The sequence below is a fragment of the Gopherus evgoodei genome, chromosome 11 (assembly GCF_007399415.2).
Source record: "Gopherus evgoodei ecotype Sinaloan lineage chromosome 11, rGopEvg1_v1.p, whole genome shotgun sequence".
Classification (NCBI taxonomy): Eukaryota; Metazoa; Chordata; order Testudines; family Testudinidae; genus Gopherus; species Gopherus evgoodei.
Genome location: NC_044332.1, coordinates 12,708,555 through 12,726,945, shown reverse-complemented (window position 1 = coordinate 12,726,945; position 18,391 = coordinate 12,708,555). Strand labels below are relative to the sequence as shown.

Below are 18,391 nucleotides of genomic sequence, written 5' to 3'. Positions count from 1 at the left end.
ATTGATAAAGAATGTAATAATAAAAGTTTTCTTAGGAATAAAGTAAGAGGGACAGATTTCCACCTCCCATGGTAATATCTAAAGGATTGGCCCAAGAAGCAGAGAGAACATCTATCACCATGGTATTCCTCCTACACTGTGGGAATTCTCAAGTAGCATGTTGAACTGGTATTATGTCCCCTTTGCACTACTCTAGCAGCACAAAGCAACCAAAATATAGAATATACACAGTATACAGGAGATCATGTTGATATGAAAAATAATTATGTGGAGGAGAACTATGTAAAAGAGGGAGAAAAAGTCATTGCTGTAATAGTTACGCAAATGTTAGATGTGAGAGAGACGTTCTTGTGAAGGGGACAGTGGAATATTCTGAAGTTAATTAGCCACTTTCTATTTATGGATCATAGAAACCGACAAGATAGAAGGTAATTTAATAAGAATCATGAACATTAAGCACAAGTTAAAATGAACCAATCAAGACTCATTGTTCTTAGATATGGAAATTAGTTTCTCAGGAAGTTTGACAGAAGTATGACTAATTCAAGAAGAGAGTGAATATTGAAATATAAAAATAAAGTTAAAACTGCATTGGAAAAAAGACCTTTCTTTTTATTAAAATACCGTTTTTTTTTAACCATAACTTAATGCCTAACACATTAGCACCAAAATCTCACCAGCACTGCTTTGTTTACTAACAAAATGAGAATAAGGACACTTATTTGTTCACGAACAAAATGGGAATAAGGACAACCTAGGAAATTACAGAGCAGTGAGCTTAACTTCAGTGCCCAGAAAGTTAATGGAGCAAATAATTAAGCAATCAATTTAAAGACACCTACAAGATAAGAAGGTGATAAATAACAGTCACACGGATTTGTCAAGAATAAATCAAGTCAAACCAACGTAATAGCTTTATTTGACAGGGTAACAAACCTTGTGGATGGGGAGAAGTGGTATATGTGGTATATCTTGACTTTAGTAAGGCTTTTGATACTTTCCCACATGACCGTCTCATAAACAAACTAGAGAAATGTAATCTAGATGGAGCTACTATAAGGTGGGTGCATAACTGATTGGAAAACCATTTCCAGAGAGTAGTTATCAGTAATACACAGTCAAGCTGGAAGGGCATATCAAGTGGGGTCCTACAGGGATCAGTTCTGGGTCCACTTCTGTTCAGTATCTTCAAGATTTAGATAATGGCATAGAGAGTACACATATAAAGTTTGCTGACAATATGTAGCTGAGACGGGTTGCAAGTGCTTGGGAGGATAGGATTAAAATTCAAAACGATCTGGACAAACTGGATAAATGGTCTAAAGTAGATAGGATTAAGTCCAATAAGGACAAATGCAAAGTACACCATTTAGGAAGGAATAATCAGTTGCACACATACAAAATAGGAAATGACTGCGTAGGATGGAGTACTGCAGAAATGGATCTGGGGACATAGTGGATCACAAGCTAAATGAGGTAAAAGTGTAACACTGTTGCTAAAAAAAGCAAATGTTCTTGGCTGCATTAGCAGGACTGTTGTACGCAAGACATCCACACTGATTAGGCCTCAACTGGAGTATTGTGTTCTTGGCACCACATTTCAGGAAATATGTGAACAAACTGGAGAATGTCCTGAGAAGAGCAGCAAAAATGATTAAAGGTCTAGAAAACATGACCTATGATAGAAAATTGAAAAAAAAACCTGGGTTTGTTTAGTCTGGAGAAGAGAAGACTGGGGGCGGGGGGGACATGATAACAGTTTTCAAGTACTTAAGAGGTTGTTATAAGCAGGAGGGAGGGAAATTGTTCTCATTTACCTGTAAGGATAGAACAAGAAGCAATGGGCTTAAATTGCACCAAGAGCAGTTTAGTTTGGACATTAGGAAAAACTTCCTAACTGTCAGGGTGGTTAAGCACTGGAATAAATTGCCTAGGGAGGTTGTGGAATCTCCATCATTGGAGATTTTTAAGAGTAGGTTGGACAAACACCTGTCAGGAATGGTCCTAGATAATACTTAGTCCTTCCTTGAGTGCAGGGGACTGGACTAGAAGAGCTCTTGAGGTCTGTTCAAGTGCTGTGAGTCTATAAAAATTAGCTGGTTTCTGATATAGTGATCACTATGGTTTGCCCTTTACTAAACTTGGAATTAAACCCTTTTCAGTATCCGTTCACCTGCGCTGGTTTTCAAAAATGGATAGCTTTCTACTGTAGAAAAGGTCTTTGTTCAAAACATAGTATCTGTTTAAAATAGTTTTCATGTTTATTCTACTTGTGTCCCTTGGGGTGTCTTGCAAATCTCAGATAAATTGCTCATATTTGAATAGCACTTAAGTGACTAATTTATCATGAACACCTTATTTCTTTCACAAATACTGAATGATCAGGTTATACTAATGGCCTCTTCCAGAAACACGAAAAGCAGTTTAGTCACATTAGTCAGACTGGAACAGTGCATTTTCTCACCTCTCTGGGATCAATTAGTATTAAGGCATACATCTAAAGATGTTCTCTAATGAAACATGAAAATTATACACTGGTTTATTTTCCTGTAAGTTGGATTTAAAGCTTCTATTCACATTATTAATCACATCCTGCTCTTAAATCATTAGCCTAAGTCATCCATTATGTTTAATAATAGAGAGTTGCAGAGAACAGCATGTCAATTCTGTCTAAGTCAAATGGACACATCAGGAGAATTTTGGAGGAGAATGGAACATAAATCTTTATAATCACAAAGCTGATTTTGCAGTGTTTGGAAATGAATGAAATTTGCATTTTTTTTTCTGATAGCATACGTGGTTTGTTTCAGCAGATTGAAAAAAATATCCATGATGCTTTCATTAAATAGATAATATGTTGTTTTCAGGGAAATAAGATTATGAAAGGGTAAATAATATTTAGCTGATCATGGAACTTCCTAAATGTTTTGGAAAGAAACACAACCTGTTGTTGAATTTGAATTGGAAGCATCCTAACACTGAGCCAAATTCCCACTGGATTACATGTGTGTAACTGAGGGCACAATTCAGTAGTGGAATCTCTTGGCAGTAAAGCTGAAGATTTTCATGCCAAGCAAAGCTGCTGATTTTTTTTCTTTTTGCCAGTTTCATAGAAATACAAGCATTCTGGCTTTTCAGCAGAATATTTTTATGCTGTCACATCAGAGTAAACATCTTCTCTTTGTGGTAATCGTAATGTGTATCCAGTGTTAAATGTAAGAAACATAAGAGAATCACAAGCCCTTAAAGCACAGTTCACCTGCATGGTTAGTTCTGTCCAAGATAAGATGGCTGCCATTCATCTGTATTCCTCACATTCTAAGGAGTAATTTCCAGTCCTACTCAAATTTGTTTGAAGAAAATAAAAACAAATCCAAATATTCAGTCATCTCAGCCTGCATGTACACTGAGGTTTCAAAAAATTGGAAACAATATTTAAAAAATCAGAGCATGTATTTGTCTATATGTGTGAAGTCATATTTGATTTAGTACTGTCTGAGGCAAAAAAATGTCAAATTCTGTAACTAGAGATTTCATATTGCAAAGACTTACACATGTGCTTAGCATCACCCATCTGAATAATTCCATTCTCTTCAGTGGGATAGTCATGTATAAAATTAAATACATGCATAACTCTTTGCAGAATTAGGGCCATTCTGTGCTTATTTTGTATTCTAACTATAGGGAAATAGTTAGGTAACTCAGATATCATTCTTTAGTTATTGTTGGCAAATGTTGACTTTTCAGTGGCAACCACTGTAGTTCAGTTGTGCATAGTACAATTTATGTCACTATTCATGATTGCTTTCAGACTTTGTCACTTATTTTGCAGTGTAGTCTGCTAATTTCAAACATGCTTTTTATTCTTCCATACTGTTCTGCAGCAGAATGCTAGCATAATAACACAGGTGATGCCATTCCTATCCTGCTGTGAAGCTAATGTCCCTGGAATTCAAATAGGAAGGCAGCAAGCGTGTCAGATTTTTACTGTTTGGGTTAAAAATGACTTACACATTGGTAAAATAACTCAGCATAACAGTGGCCAAGCTTGTGTTCAAAATCTATCCATCAGACCTTATCAATGACTTAATTTGAGGGCTGAAGAGCACAATCAAAAGGTAAAAGCTCTGAAGTCGTGTGGTGGTCTCTGATGAATAATGCAGACATGAACAACAGAAGAAGAGGAAGGAAACTAGATGAGCTTGTTCAAAATACTTACACTTCTGCTTTGATAGCAGCAAATAACTCCCATTAATGCTAACTCATTTTCTTAGAGCCTATATCAGGAAGGCCTGATAACCAGCTGGCCTAGCACTCCAGTTGTGGCCTTACAGTTTCTGCTGACCTAGTCATCCCAGAGGGGTCACTGGTTGTGGCTTCATCACCCTTGTGTGCTCCAGTTGCTCTCCCGAGATTCTGCCACTAGAGAAAAGCAGGGTGGCAAGGTAGAGGGACCCAGGCCCTCCCACTTCAGCGGGTCCTGACCTACGACCCGAGGGGTTTATCAAAGTGACCAGCTCAGTCACTGAGCTATCCCAAATTATGTTTTCCCTTTGTTGCTTTCTTCCAGTCTGGGGCTCCTCAGGTTGGGGCACCATCACAGGCTTACCAGACTCTCCTTGGTCTCTTCGTGGCCTGTTCAGTCAATCTCTCTTAGGGCTTTCAACTCCCAAGGAGAAGGGATGGGAAATCAAAGTCCCTGCTCCTAGAGTAGCCCTCACAAAGCTATTGCCACTCCTGGCACAGCTCTCTGCATCAGCCTGGCATCCAGGTGCCACATGCAGCTCCTTCCCTCTTTTCCTAGGTACCAGTGTCCTTTTAAATTGTGTCCTGCACCTGTTGAGGGGTGGGACATTCCCTAGACCAGTATTGCTCTATTCCCTGCCTTAGTTCAGTGTGGGCCCTGCACAGCTCATCACAAACTGTGCCCTTCATTTCAGAGTCACCGGTCTACTTATGTTGACAGCTTCCCACTGCACCCCCCATCTCAGGAAAAAACGTCTGCATTTTTATGATCTTTACCACTTGGCTGCAGTACTTGAAAGAAGTATGGTTGAGAGACATATACCACTACATGACTTGGTTGTCGTGCTCCTTCATGGATTGCAGCCATTGTAGGTACACGTGATTCAACACTAGCTGGAGTGGTTGGTCCCACAGTTAGTAATTCAAGGCATCCTCAGCCCGTGTTAGCACTAAAGCCTCCCTCTCTATCACTGAATAGGCGGCTTCTCAGGGAAAGAGCTACCTTCTAAAATATAGGATAGGATGGTCCTCTCCCGCTACTTCTTGTGATAGTACAGCTCTAAGCCCAATGTCCGACACATCCTTTTATAAAATAAAAGGTTTTGAAAAGTCTGGATGAAATAAAAAGGGTTCCTAGACTACCTGTTTTTTTTAGCATGTGGAAGGCTTTGTCGCCAGCCTTGGTCCACCAGATCTTCCTGAATAAGGTCTCTTTTAGTAGGTCTGTTAAGGGTGCAGCTATTGTGGCAAAGTCAGGTATGAACTGCCTATAATACTCCACTAGTCCCAGGAAGAAGCATACTTATTTCTTCATAGAGGGGATAGGGCATTCTGACAAGGCTTTTACCTTCCCTACTAATGGGCATAGCCCTCCTGCGCCCATGGTGTATCCCAGGTAGCTCACTTCCCAGTTGGCTAATTGATATTTAGCCTGGTTAGTTGTCAGCTCGGCCTCTTGGAGTGTCTGTAGGAGCTCTGTGAGGTGTTTTATGGGATAGTTGCAGGTCCTGCTGTAGATGACAATATTGTCGATATAAATGGCCACATATTGACTATGTGGGCGCAATACAAGATCCATTAACCTCTGGAATGTAGCCATGGCCCCATGCAGTTGAAAAGGCATGGTTCTAAACTGACCAGGACCATATAGAAGGCTGTCTTTTTCCTGAATTTGGGGCCAAGGAGGAATCTGCCAGTACCCCTTGGTTAAGTCAAGGGTGGATATGTACCTGGTAGCCTCCAGCCTCTCTAGCAATTCTTTAACCTACGGCATGGTGTAGGTGTCGAACTAGAATATTACATTCATTTTTTGAAAGTCTGTGCAGAATCCTGTTGTGCCATCCTGTTTGGGTGAGAGCTTTTGGACTTTGCCACTCATTGTGTGACTTCTCGACAACTCTCATGGCCAGCATATTCTGTAGCTCTTGTCACACAGTCACCCACAGTTTTCTGGGTAATGGTCATACACTTTCTCACACTTTTTGGCCAGATTCAGTCTCTATACAATGGAACAGTTGGTGCGTCTGTCCTGCTGTTGCTGAAAACACGGAGGGGGACGTGTTGATGAGTTTGTGTGTCTGTTGTTCCTGGTCAGGTTATAAGCCTTCCCCAATTGATATGGTCCCTGACTGGGGAACAATCATGGCACAGGGACTGAGTTTGGTCTTGGAGGAGAATGGAGTAATGAAGACCCTCTCTCATTCTTTCCACACTTTCCCTAAGTTGACATTTTATATTTGGGTGTCTCTCCTCTTCCTGGGTTGGCAAACTGTAGTATACAGTCCTGACAAGTCTCACTATTTCAAAGGACCCTGGCCAAGAGCCAACAGCTTGGATTCATAGGTAGGTAGCAGAAATAGCACTCAGTTCCCTGGTTGGAACTCTAGGATACAGGCCCTCTTGTTATTCTTCTTCTCCTGGTCTTGTTGCACCTTCAGCAATTTCTCCAGATCCTCCCACCTGGAGTATGGGTGTGGGTAATACAATATTGACCGGAGACACTGGGACTGTAGAAAGCAGTAATGTTGACTGAGAATTATATGCTGACCTCCAAAACAGGACCCAACTCAACACCAGCTGACTCATAACCAGGAGAAGCATGAGAAGAATCTGGCTGCTCACCCCAAAGGAAGGCACACCCCCATCCAAGGAGGAACTCCGAGTGAGATTGTAGGGCAAAATCACTCCCTCAACATCCTGACTCACAAAATGAGGAAAGTGTGCAGGGACAACATGCTTTCCTCTCAGTGCACAGAGGAGGAATGGCCATGGGCATATCTCTTTCCTGCCCATCTCTTCACTGGTTAGGATGATTCATTCTGCTGATAGTACCATGCTATACATAATAGGGGAGGACAGCCCACAAGCACGTGCTGAAGGGCCATGTTTCATTCACTTTCAGAGACAAAGAAAAAGGAAGAAATCAGAAAGTGATGAGAACTAAAGGGGCATGGGGGGAAGAAGGGTGAACAGAGGTTGTCTAAACCCCTTCTTCTAGTGTTTTAAAATTAGTACTAGGGTGGCCGTGGGGTCAGATCTTCTTACTCCTGTACTCTCTGTCTGCTCTGCATGATCTGGCCTCCTGGCTTTTAGCTCCTGCTGGCTGAAAGAACCCATCAAAGGCAGTAGAGGGAAGAGAAATGATCCATGAGAATTTAGGGGAAAGAAGAAACCCAGCCCCTCTTTTTTAAGAATAGTGTTTTCTCAGAGTAGAGTGGATTTTCCCTTATAAATTTATGCTGTTTTTTTCCCCCATTCTTCCTCTAGTTAGGCAGCTGAAAAAAATCAGAAATCTACTCTGCCTACTCTTACCCAGTCACCACTTGGTTTATAGAATAAAGGCAGAGGGATAAAGCCAATTGAAAATATAGAACTTAGCTTCTTGCTGAATATTTGTTAATATCCAGCATACCTAAAACAACTCTGATCTTTGTATTTGAAAATTAAAACTTTCTCCCAGCCAAGTTCTGTGGTTGAATCCCGTGTCTGGGAAAATCATTATTTTGTCCTGCTGATAGAAGATCTCCAAATCGTAATACAGAAATACATTTTGAGCACACAAATCCAGGATCATAGTCCCTCAGTTTCTATACCAGATGGGTTAGCAAGGATGGATGTTGTTTAACTATGTTACTGAAAACTTGCCTACATGTTGTTTCCTGTTATCTAACCCAGACAACATCACTACTGCAAGTTTCAAAGGGAGACTGCTTCCTTGCTGTGAGGGGGCACTCGAACTTGGGGGTACATTGACATATCTCTGTAAAATGGTTGGAATATCTTGAGATGGGACTTGGTTCCAATAACACTGCACAGTCTGTGTGCATGTGCCAGTTTATGCCCTTCCTTTCATCAGGAATGGCTTGATTAAAAGAGGAGAAAATATGCTTCAGGCTAATAGCGGGAGTGGATAAAATGTCCTTAGCTGTGGGTGGGATTGAATGGGCAAAAAAACCAGAGTGCGATAATTTGCAGGAAAAATCTAACATTTCTCATCAGTTTGTCAGAAACAGAATTTTGGCAGTGTAAAGAAAGGTTTTCTTTTTTATTTTTTTTAAATAAAGGTTTAAATACTTAAATTATGTGAGGAATAGAAAGAGATATCATTTCACGGCATTAAAGTATTTTTACATGGCTTAAGCAAGATTTGTTTTATTCTTTTAGTTGTAAAAATTGTGTATGAATTCTGTTTATAATATATTAACCAGTCCTTTTTGTTTTGTTTTTTAATAGCGTGGAGGAATCTGTGTAATTTGTGGAATCTAAGGTTTTTGAGGTAGAGAGCAGGGTAAAATATGCAATAAACAATGCGAGAGCCAGGGGGAATGGGTACTGTGGGACGGGACAGTAGCAGGATTAAAAAATAGTCCTGTGCAAGAGCTCTAATTCAGGCATATAGAGGTTTTCATTTTGCTTAGCAAATTAAATAGCCTGCCTGGAAAACATAGTCTGCAAAATGTTTATAGCAGTAAACTTGCAACATACAAGTTTTATACAGTGTAGAATCTAAACCAGAGTTGCCTCAAAATATTGAGGATGCATGCAAATCAAATATGCCAGATTGTTGGTTTTATTAGTGCTACTTCATAGTTTTTCCAAGTTACCACATTCAGTGAACAGGAACGACACTCTGTTCCTGAGAAAACAAAAAAAAAACCATGTGCAGCAGAAAATACACATACAAAAGGGCATGGGTCGTACAAGGAAAGATCATGCAGTACAACAAAACAATTATAAATACATAGAATGCTGGATGATGTTATAACTCTTTCTTTTTGGTGCTTGGGAAAGGTGCTGGATTCATAGCCCTGGGGAGTGAAGTCATTCATTTATATACAGAACATGTGCAGCAGGGGTTACAACAAAACAAGATTCCTCTGTACTGCCTCACTAATGTGCCTCAAACATTAGGGGATGTGTGTCTGTGTGTATAAGCTTTCAAGCTGTCTGCTGAGATTGCTTATTAGTGCTAATTATGATGGTGTAGCATTTTTATGGTATGGACATCTGTCCTGTCACACTGGAACTGGACTGATTCACCCTTGCATTTCTCACAGCCACATAAGTGCTAGATGGTAATGTATTCAAATCACTGGGGACCTGCATTGGGCCATAATCCTTCAACCCCCCACCACAACTCATTGACCTCAGTGCATCTTCATGTGGGTGCAGGTGTCCAGTGATGTGGTTCTCAGTGCAAAATTGAATCACTGGATTGCAAAAGCTACACTCTAAATGTATTTTGGAACATAGTGAAGAAGGATTGGAGCCCGCTGGTCACTCGGCTGTTAAAATCATGAGAGGCACAAAAGAGTTTGAATTATTTTTTGTTGACTGAAGCTTGGTTAAATTGGGTTGAATTGTGTAGCCTAATTATTAATCTTACTCCTGGGGGAATTCTGCCCCCAAAAATTAAAAATTCTGTGCACAATATTCTAAAATTCTGCATAATTTTATTTGTCAAAATAACACAATATAATCACACCAGTTTAAGTTATTTTGACAACTAATTTCAAAATACCTGTTAGCAAGTATGTCTGTAATAAGACAGGCAACAACAACAAAAAATTCAGGAAATGGTTTTTGATAAATAGATTCCTTACTGGGCATATTAATAGAAAACTTTGAGTAATAATTAATTTAAAACTACAATATAGAAATGTATTTCCCTTACCCCTCAGAAGCAGTGCAAAGGCTTGCGGGAGGGGGGTTGGGTAATAGAGGAGCAGAGGGAGAGAGAAGTAACTGCTGGGAAGGAGCCTGCATATGAACTTGGAGGATTGTTTGGTGTGGGTGAGAGAAGTATGGAACTGGGGATTTTGGGGGGGGAGGAAAGGAATTGTTAGGAAGCCTCCCCGATGCAGACCTGGCTGACCCCTAGCCTCTCTTATTCACTCAAACACATCTGGCCCTGGCCCTGTGTGTCCCTGTACTCACACTCTGCCACCCATCTCCATCCGTCCCTGCTCTCCCCTGTCCCCATGTGGCCCTGCACCCTCCTTCCCCCAGGTGACCCTGCACTCCCTCACCCCTGTCCCCAGGTGTCCCTGCACCCCCACTGCCATTCAGCCCCCATGTGTCCTCCACTAGCCCTTCTGAACTCAAATCTGTGACCCATCAGCAGCCTCTGTTCCCCCAACATCCCGTGCCTCCTGACCTGGCCTCACGGGCAGGGCACTGTGAGGAAAGTAGACTCATCGCTTTCCTATCTGCAGCTGATTGCTCCCACTCAGGAGCAGCTGCCCTATGTTCTGGTGCCACAGCAGCGTCTGGTGGGTGAAAGGCATAATTGCAACACCTCTCTGTCAGAATATATTTTCTGCAGAGAAAAAAAAATTCTGCGTGGGAGATTAATTTTGTGTGTGCACAGTGACGCAGAATTCCCCAGGAGTATAATCCCTAAACCATCCACCCTCTTTCTCTTGTTTCCAATGAGACACAGAGATTACCTTTTAGACTCCTCATTTTGAAATACTGATTTTGATAAAACATTTTAAATAGTGTTAATATTAATGGAGAATCTCCTATGGTCATGTTTACCTTTGACTATTGGGAGCTTCAAGATACTATTTCCTGTGTGCTGGGATGCTGTCCTCTCGGCAAATTTATTACTACCCTCTACATTCATTTGACTTGTTGAAGTTGACGTTCATAGGCCAAGTTCAGCAAAGTTGGCACATAGATCTCAAAGTACAGCTGCCCAAGCCAGCTAAACCTAGAGCAACCAGAAAGTGACTAACTATTAGAGAAGGCAAATCAAGTGGCACTGTGGATCCATAGCTGTGTGAATTATATAATGAGATATGCCCGAGCCAGAAAATTAAGATGCAGATTAAGATCTAGATAATAATTCCTCAAAATATTGAGGATATTCAGCGTTATCAGTTTGATTTGTGCTCATCTGAATTCATGAGGATTGTATTCAAGATCTGAGTGGATGTACATTCTCTTAGAAAACAGGTTATTTTAAAAATCTGTGACAGTTTATGTACATTATTCAAGTCTGACCTCTCTAAAACCAGGTCAAAGGTTGAAGTATGCAGTTTTGAAAACCAAGAGTTCCAAAAAAGGTTTAGCCTCTTAATATCATTGAACCTTTCTGCTAGAAGTAGGGCCTAGTTCCTAGCATGAAGAGTTAACTAGAAGCAAATATCTTTTATTTGTTGTTTTGTTCTACACTTGTGAATACTATGTCTTGTTTTTTAATTCCTGTCTTAGATGTGCAAGGGAACTTATGAGTCACACTGAAATATGGAATAAATAACAAGCTGCTCTGAATTATTGGGTTATAATTCTATGAAGATGTTCTGGTAGTGTCATAAACCACAAAAGCAAAGCTTTATGTTTGTATAGTCATAAGAATGAACCCCAAAATAGAGTTATAACTTTGTCATTCTTCTAGTTAACTCTGGCATCACTGACCTCCTGATTCCTGGTCTGCATTTCAGCTACATGGTAAAGATGAACAAACTGCATATGTAACAGTAAATGCATTTCATTACCTTTTGCCATTGTACCCAACTTCTCCCTTGTCACCTCCCCTCCCCTCCTTCTTTCTTTATTGAAATGCCTGTGCATTTAGATTGTAAGCACCTCAGGGCAGGGACCCATCACTGTTTGTTTGTAAAGCCCTATGCACATCTATGGCTTTGCTTAAGTAACGGTAATCAAAATATTCCTGTTTATTCCCATGCCTGTACTGGCCCAGTAGGCATTTGGTTTCTCTCAAGGAGGGCAAATCTTTTCCCAGTCCTATGCTCATGATCTTTCTTTTCACTAAAAAAAAGTTGTATCTGCTTAACTGAAATTTACCAAGTCCAAGCAAAATCCTAGGGAATTTTATCTTGACTTGCTAACTTGTGCGAAAACTCCAAAATGCCTCGTTCCCGGTAGGATTTTACCTTGAGTTAGTTAACTTGAGTTAAAAACATACCATTTTTCATAGTGAAAACAAGACCAGAGTGGCTCAGGATATTACTAAAGCAAAGTGTGCAACACTGTTCTTGGCTAATGTCCATTTCCATAGAATTTGTTGCTCCAGCAATAGCTCTGTCCAGGCTCCCTCTTGTAGCTGAAGTATTATAACAACAGAAGGAGAGAGACCTATCTTATCTTCAAGCCAGACTTCTTGCAGCATGCTCCAACCCATATGAACCTGGCTATCTGCCACAGATTCTTGGCTCTCCTCAATACCCAAGCCTCGCCAACCTGGTAGTTGTTTAGAGTTTGTTGCCAACTCTCCAGTAGAGTGGGCAGAGAGGTGGTGGACACCCCCTTCACAGACACTCAAACACTTCTGCCACAGAGTCCCAGAGGTCAGGCTCCCGCCCAAGCCTGGACGTCTACACAGCAATTTTTTAGTCCAGAGTCTGAATCCCACAAGCTTGAGTCAGCTGATCTGGGTTAGCTGTGGGTTCTTTATCCTTGTGTCGATGTACCCAAGGAGGAAAGTGGGTCTGGGAGTAGGGGCAGAAGACATGGTGGAAGAATGGATTTGGACAGAGCTGAGGAGGAAGGAGGATTAGTTGTGGATTGTCTCTCACTAGTTATCAAGTCTGTTAGCAGTTAACAAGGTATTTTCTATGCTGCCTACACCTGCTTCTCTGGCCCTGTAGGTTACTTTATATTTGTGGATTTTAGTCTTGCATCTTTGCCCAGCTCAGGATTAGACTTGTGCCTTCCAACATCTTCCCTCCTCTCTCCTTAATCATTCCTAGACTGTGATTTCCCATTAACCCCCATGCTTGTCCACATATTTCCTTGGGAGCATGAATCTACCTATTTCTCATCTAGCAAACCATTCATTGCTGACCCTTCCCTGCTGCAGGTGCCTGTGGCTTTTGCTGCTGCCTCCTCTATCTCTTGGTTCCTACTGCTGCCTCCTTCTCACCTGTTCACCAGACAAATGCTGCATCTCCCTCCCTGCTTTCCCTGCTACCTGTAAACTGCCATGGCCATCCTTTCACATCCACCTCTGAAGAGGCCACGCCTCCTTGCAGTATGGTCTCCTAGAGTATTCTCCAAGCGAAGAAAAAAGGGAGGGATTAGCTGTTCTCAACGGGCCCTGGCCTTCAAGTGGGGCCAGACCATAAAAGGTCTGGGCTCTGGCCTGCACCCAGGAAGAGTGGAAGAAGTTTATTTGCCCAGCATTTAAGCAGAGCAGGCCTGCAACCAAGCAGAGTGGTAGCACCAGCCCAGTCTATGGGCTCTGGCAGGGGCGAGCACCAAGCGCTGTCTGTGGGGCTCCGGCAGGAGTGTCGAAGGAGCACAGGCCTCCTGGTCCAAGGAGGGGGAAATATTGCTACCCCAGGGGTGGAGTGAACAGGGGACATGGGCCCAACCTACTCCAGCTTGTTCCAGCCCAGGGCCTTAACAGTGATGGAGTGGTCCGTCAGTGGGGATCCACCCGCAACATGCTGACTTTGTATGAGGCCAGCTCTCAACCAGACCATTGTCTGGTTTCCCTGGGTTGCTTCCTACTCTCCCTTCAGGCATACTTGCGTCCAGGGGTCATCTTCAATCTCCCCAGGGTACACTGTCAGGGGTAGCAGTAGCAGCTCCTCAGCATCGGGAGTGGCAGAGCTCTCACAAAGCTCGCACGAGCCCTCAGGGCAGCTGTGGTTCTCCTTGGCTTTCCGCTTCAACAGCAGGGACGATGTGTCTGTCTCCTTCAGCAGCTCCTCCTTAACTGAGCTGCTGGGTCGACCTTTTATACTTCCTCTTCCTGTCCCATTCCTCTGCTTCCAGCGTGCGGCGTGTGGCCCTCCTGGCTTCACCCATCAGGTGACTTGTGGCATTCCCTCCGCATCAGCCTGTGAGGGAGGCCACGCCTCGTCACTACATACCACATTGACTGTTCCCTACCATTCTAGCAGCTCCTACTTCACGTCCTCTTTTTCATACATGTCTAATAACAGAGCAGTTTCCCCTGCATGTCTGGTAGCTTCTTTTGGGCCATCCGTTTCAGCCATTGAGAGTGTCTGAATCTTATAAATCGTGGCTGTGACAACTCACCTATAATTTTGGATGACGGATGGTCATAGTTCAGGCATGAAGTACTGTAAATCACAGTTCATACCTGTGCGTGAAGCCTCCCTTTGTTGTAGCACTGATGCTGATGTTATGTTGTAGGGTTGCATGGGGAATAGAAGTCATAGAAGGAAATGTGGGAGAAAACTGATATGTTACCAAAAGAATCAGATCTTATCAATTAAAAAGCCATTGTATTAATTTTACATTTGCTGCAGCACATCAGAAAATATTAAAGGTAATTACAGAGCTTTAAAAAAAGGTGTAATTTAAAGTGTGTTAAGCTACAGCCAGGGGACACGTCTGGTTGCAGTAAGTTCTTATGCTCTTGTGGCTTCTGACATGCAGTATCTATAGTAGGTATTACTGGAATGTGTAATGTCAGGTTGTGCTGATATGTCACTGATTATTTGGAAACAGAATGAGAAAAGCAAGCAGTATTCCTGTCTGGGCAGCAAATGGGTTGACCTGAAGTTGAACTTTTTACCTACTGGTAGTGTATATCTGTAATGTGTATACATGATATATAGCAACTCCCAGGAGTTTAATTTTTATGTCACCAATGTCACTTTCAAGCAAAATGGGAGCAAAGTTCTTTTGAAGGCCTTGGAAAAGGTCTGACTGAAAAATAACGTTTTCATTGTCTTCTTGGCCCTGAAATTCTAATTAAATTATTGATTATAAAGTAGGCTGCTTTCTTAATAGTTTTTAATTTAACAATTAAAGCAAAGTAAATAATTAAAGATGGAAGGAATTGCAAATGCAACCTCTGAAAGGTCATTTTTAATTTAATCACTTTACTGGAAGAAGCCAGAAAAAAATAAATTAGTCATCAATTTGTGATTTGCGTGCGTGTATGTAAGTTTAAATATACCCATCACCTTGCTGCTGGCTGCAGGTATATCAGTTAATGAAAAAAGTACAAAATTTATACTGTGGTAGTATCTTGGAGCCCTTATGAGGGATCAGGGCCCCATTGTGTTAGGCACCGTACACACACACAACAAAAAGGCAGTCCCTCTCTCAAACAACTTACCATTTAAGTATGAGTCAAAAGACAACAAGTAGACACAACAAACAGGCAGGGGAAGCCCAAGGTAATAATGAAACGATTATGCACGATAAGCAGACCTCACAGCACACCCACTGCCTACTATTGGAGAGTTTATTTGTACACAGTATTTCAGGGAGAGTTTTTAGGAGAGATTTGAAGAAGGATGATGAGGTGGCGTTTCAGATGTTTATACGGAGCTCCTCCCACATGAGGGGCCACATGGGAGAATGCATGAAGGTGCTTGCTGGAAAATTTTCCGAATCAGCAATCGAGGTTGGCATTACTTGCAGAGCAGTGGTGGGAGCTTACATGTCATCGTTGTTTAAGAGATAGTAGGTAGAGCAAGGATAAACAGGCAAAACAAAAACTCCCCTGCATTCAGCAATAAAACATATAGCCAGAAAACATCCCTCCAAAAAGTGACAACTGTCTGATTAGAGCAGACTGATTGTCCTTGACATGAAGTCCCCTTGCACTGCTTTGGTCGTGTAAAGGGGCCTTTGTGTAAATGAGACTCATGGGCCCAGACTCTATGCTCTTCCCTGAAGTTTTTCACAGCCAAGAAGGGAAATGAATTTGAGCCAAGGACACCTGTACCCCTAGGTCTTTTAAATCTAAAGACTTGTAGTTTATGTACCTCAGCTCCTTTCAACTTTTGTAGTGATTCATGGGCAGGCTGTGGTAGTTGGAACTCTAACCATTTACGACATGGCTACACTGCATCTTGAGACCAACCGTCCCAGCCTGTTCCACAGACGTGTACTAGCAGGACTCATGATAGCGCTCTAAAGGTAATTGTGTAGATGTTATGGCTTAGGCTAGAGCTTGGACTCTCAAGTCCACCCCCTCACACACACTCTACGCACCCCACAGGTTTCAGAGCCCAATTTCCAGCCCGAGCTACTATGTCTACACAGCTATTGTAGAGTGCTAGTGTGAGCCCCACTAGTATAGGGCTGTGGACCTGGGCTGGGAGACTCGCTCCCAGATGCAGTGTACGCATGCCTTATAGGTCAATAGCGACATCTTGATGGCACATGGAAACAAATAGGAAAGCCAGTGAAATTTTTGGAGGACTCGTGTAATGTTTCCTCAATCTGGGGCTCTCTGGCAAGTAGGCTGCCATATTCTGTATCAGCTGTAAGTCTGGGAGATCCTGAAGTGTATTCCAGTAATCCAGTCTAGTGGTGACAAAAGCATGGATGACCATGCACCTCAGGGAGAAATGGTTGCACTTGCTGGTTTTAGTTTATGTAAAAAGAGTTATCTGGTATTCCAGGAGTAATGGAGGATCCAGACATAGCCCATCAGTATGATCTTTATGGCCATATGGTGGTCAAACCCCTTCAGAATGGGTAGATACCATCCCCACTGTACTCTGTTGATGCTTTCCCTAGGCATCACCCATGTCTTATCTGGATAACCTCAGCTAGCTCGTATCCAGATCTCACTCTTGACAAGGCACTGAGAAAAGAGATACCTCACTGTTAAGGTATGTAGATCGACATATCTTCTGTATGCTGATGGCTCTGCAATTCAGACCACCTCGCTACCTTCTCCAGTGGCTTCATATCTCCATTGAACAAAACTGGTTACAGAAGGGAGTCATGCACGAAAGACTTTTGTGGTGGATTACCCCATAGACGCTTCACCCCCGTGCTCCTCCTCTCCTCTGCCAAATAATGTGAAGGGAGAGAACTAAGGAATAGCCCTACCTCCTCCCCTTCCTTTTTAGCGTGATCTGCTCCAAGAGGGCACTGCCTGTGCTCCACTGAGCACACATACTACAATTGTGACTGTAACTTGTATGCTCCCCCAGGCTGGCCCAATAACAGTCTCACCCACAATGAATACAGCTATTAAGTTTTGTCTTTAGCACATTCAAAGTTTGCATTGTGCCCTAACTCAAAACCTGGACCATTATCTGATTAATCATATATTTTCCCCTGTCCCAGCCACACCTTTATCAAGCGCTTCAAATTTTCAGTTAGTCAGTCATTTTAACTAGACCTCTGAACTTCATCAGGACGTCTGAGGGTAGTGATGACTGTAGCATGACTGCATTCTCAAAGAGAACCATAAAAAAAGGAACATTGCAAATCGTTTTTCTTTCTAATAGTAATGTTGAAAAGTAAATAATCTTTTCTCAGGGAACAGCTTTCAGGTTGGGTAAATGCTGAATCAGAATGTTGGTGTTTACCCAACCTGGAAGCCATTTATTACTTCGTATATAATATTACTCACTTCTAACCATTATTGCTTAAGTAACAGTTATTTCCACTCCAATTTCTCATACCTTTAGTATGTGGCTTTTTAGACTTTTTGTTCACAGATCATTGACAGAATAGGACTGGAAACATTGTGTTGTTGGAAGAAACTTGAACTGAAAAACAAGCAAATGTTTTCTATCTCAAGCCGAAAAATTTTCATAGTAGGAGTCACGCTGTCTGGAGAGGTTCACAACCGTGAGTGCCTACCTCCGAGCCAACACCCCAGACTGATTGTATGGTCTGTAATTAGATTTCACCAACCCAGTAACAAATGTGACATCCCAAAGTACTACAATAATCTTATAATGAAGTCACAGACATTCCTCTGGTCACTCCAGTCTATCTTGCCCCCCAGGCAAGCTGGATTTAGGAATAAGTGGTCATTTATACCAAAAAAAAAAAAATCACAAAATATTCAGATTGCTCCCAGTTCCGAAAGACCAGTCACTTACCCCAGGTCAATTTGTACCTTTGATCTTGCACCAAAGACAAAGCCTCTAACCAATTCTGTAATAAACTAAAGGCTTATTAACTAGGAAAAAGGAATAAGAGTTTTTTACAGGTTAAAGCAAGCAAGCATATATACATAAATGAGTTTGTCTTTGATGCATTGACATGCATGTCTGTCAATTCAAAGTGTCTTTTGAGACTAACCCATGTCAAGCAGCATGGGGATCTCTGTGCTTATGTTTAGGAATCTTTGCACTTCAGAATCCAAACAGTATTGGAGAAAGTCAGTTTCTCCTTTTCAGGCATTTATATCCCCTCCTCTCCAGAGGCCACACTGACGGAA

At 41.9% G+C, this 18,391-nt stretch overlaps 1 protein-coding gene across 1 annotated transcript in view; it reads left to right on the top strand.

The window, feature by feature from the left end:
• Nucleotides 1–18,391, top strand: part of SPAG16 (sperm associated antigen 16) — an 844,823-nt gene that overhangs the window by 596,552 nt on the left and 229,880 nt on the right.